At 45.7% G+C, this 2,863-nt stretch overlaps 1 non-coding gene across 1 annotated transcript; it reads right to left on the bottom strand.

Annotated features, from left to right (window-relative positions):
- Positions 1-486: 486 nt before the first annotated feature.
- On the bottom strand, positions 487-683 carry LOC147902370 (U2 spliceosomal RNA). Its single transcript, XR_015540939.1, has one exon. It is a non-coding gene; the product is annotated as a U2 spliceosomal RNA (small nuclear RNA).
- Positions 684-2,863: the final 2,180 nt, after the last annotated feature.

The following is a 2,863-nucleotide window of genomic DNA, read 5'->3' as shown; positions in this document are numbered from 1 at the left end:
TGCCAACTTCCTTCCTATTAATGGAGGGCTCGGCCCTTGGGGAGAAGCTACAGTGGGATCCAAGAGGATAGTTTTGACCTACCCCATCCGCCACACAAGCACAGTACTGATATCAGCCTTTCTTCTCAACACAACCAGCGTCGTCAGCCATCTACAGACACTAGTTGCAGCACTCACCCAAATTTGGTCTCCGCTGTGGACCAAACTCCGGCCATGAAAGATATCCCTTTTGCTTGGCTATCAGCATAGCCCCATCTGCTGAATGGAACTAGAATCGACTGCCCTTCCTTGCTTCCACTGTGACAAAACAAGATTTAACAGATGCCTATGCTGTGATATAGATATACGATACTTATATTTCCAGATTTGGGCTCTGCGCAAAACCTCGCCAAGCGGACTCGGCAACTTCGAAGAAAGCGTCCTTGACGTTGACAGACTCCTTATTGGGAATTTCGATTGGACTCCCCCCCTCGGAGGGGGAGGGAGAAGGGGTGCGCCAGGCCTCTTACGTAGTGCAAGACAGAGGCGACGCGCGCAGTCCCAGGCAGCAAGCTGCCGGATGGGACTGTCCCCAAGAAAGAAATTAGGTTAATATCATGTGACCCGGTGGGTCACGTATCAGATATTAAACTGATAAGAACAGATACTACACTCGACCTTAGCCTAAAGGCCGAGAAAGGTATGAGAGGCACTTAGGCGCAGGCTGCCTTAAGACTGCCCTCCCCTCACCCCCTTTTGCATTGCTGCGTATGGGATTTTGTCATCGTCCCATGCCACATGTCCACCATCTATTGCATGCATCCCCTTTCCTTACCAACCACTCTACGATTAACAATGGGTATGTATTCTCAATCTAGTGAAGGCATCTCTTCTTTGGATGCCTTATCTTAAGGTTCATTTGTGTGGTCTAGTAGCCTTCTACACCCGATACATTTAATCGCTAGTTTGGAAGCATGGAACTTGCACGTCCTACATCTTCCAAGACATCACTCAAACCTCTTGCCTAGTCTCAAGATCTTTCTCAAAAATAGAATCATTGCACTGTACTCACAACCTCTTCAGGTAAGTAAAAGTGCAAAAGTTTTGAAATTTCTAGGTGTCCCCAGTTATAATGGGCGATAGATGGGCATGGCTTTTCCAAAGGTTCAAGGGTAAATTTCCAAGGTGGAGAGGCTACCAATCAGATTTGCCAAGGACGAGGAACATGATCCTTAACCAGGGCATTTATCCTATGGCCATCTTCTACTTGTCTCGTTGGCGTCCCTCCCAATCTAATTTGGACAAGTTCTCCATGGTGTGTAGATCTTCTCTGTGGGGTGGTCACCACACCTGCTTACATAATCTCCCAACAAGTAAAGTGGACTCTTTGCAATAAAGGAAATAAGGGGGGAAGAATGAGGGTTGTAGATATTCTTGATAAGTAGCTTACAAGCTAGCAACCTTGTAGGTTATTAAAGTAGTTATTATCTCAAGCACCTCGTGGGCACAAACTTCTCCTGCCCAAAAAACACATCCACAATTAAACTAATTATGGCTCCTAGATGGAAGAATTGTTCTCTATGCCTACAATCTGTATGTAACCTTCAGCCTTGCAATGCCAAAGGAAGGCACCTTTGCAGATCAATTGTTGCCATCAAATATGCTATCAATCCTTTGGGAATCAAATATGGGGAATGTTACAGCAACAAACCTGACTCTACCGGTTTTGGTTGGTATGTCATCGATAATCCCCAAAGGTTCCATCTTGGTAAGATCAACTAGTCATATGTTGAATGTGAGTGAGGCAGGGAGGCTTGTGGTGGGTAGAGATTTGAGGCGAGGGGGGGGGGGGGGGCGACCAAGAGCACCATTAGGCATAGAGAGAAAGGGGAGAGGATGGCATTTGAGGGGGACATTGGGTAGAGATTCAAGAGATTTGAGGGGGCGTACAAAGGTGCCATCGGGTGCAAAGAGAAGGGGAGAAGACATGATGGGAAAGCCATACATTCAAAGGGTGGGTGCTAAGGGCAATAGGTAGAGATTCAAGGGGGGTGCTAGGAGCACCACTAGGCATGGAGAGCAAAGGAAGGGGACGATTTAAGAAGGCGGGGCAAGGGCATTGGGAAGCATGAGAATGAGAGGAAGTGATAGGATTCCAGGGGGTTTACCACCTGAGGGGGGATAGTACTCGAGGGAGAGTGGGGAAGGGAGTCAAAGTGCAACAGGTTGCTACTAGGGACTAGATTGTGAGAATGGTGGGAATCGAGATGGGGGGAAAGGTGGGGCTGTCAAACTATGCAAGCAGAGTTATGTCGAGAAAGGAGAAAAGGAATGCAAAGGGACTGTGAGTCTACTTCATGTGAAGATTTTAGTACGGTAAAAAATTAAAAGAGCCAATGATGATGGTGAGGCTCGCTTAATGTGAAGATTTTAGAGGGCAACAACATTAAAAGAATGGATGATGATGGTGAGCCTTGTTTCATATGAAGATTCTAGTAGGGCAACAAAATTAAAAGAATGGCATGACACTTGTATTTGCCTCTTTGTTAGGATTCACAAATCACCCTAAAGATGAAAAGAGAAAAGAGATATCCATGGTGAGGGTAGGTTAGGGAGTTTGTAACCCCACGAAGGACACAACTCTCTACATCCCATAGTGTAAATACACTTTATTGGTGAGTGCTTCCTAACTTTGAGTCAGTGAATATTTCCATTGCTAACACTGGGACACTCGGTGGTTAAATTTTCTTGAAATTCTATCTATTTGAACCGAGTGAATCATTTGTAGGACCATTATAGACCTGCCACTTGATGTAACATCACACCAATTCAAGACTATGCCAAAAAAGAGAGATAAGAGCTTGGTGCAATACCAATGTTCAAC

This window comes from Dipteris shenzhenensis, chromosome 4 (genome assembly GCF_047967505.1).
Source record: "Dipteris shenzhenensis isolate YYH24624 ecotype China chromosome 4, Dip_SZ_1.0, whole genome shotgun sequence".
NCBI lineage: Eukaryota > Viridiplantae > Streptophyta > Polypodiopsida > Gleicheniales > Dipteridaceae > Dipteris > Dipteris shenzhenensis.
The sequence above is the reverse complement of the archived record's forward strand: the minus strand, read 5'-3'. Positions and strand labels throughout refer to the sequence as shown.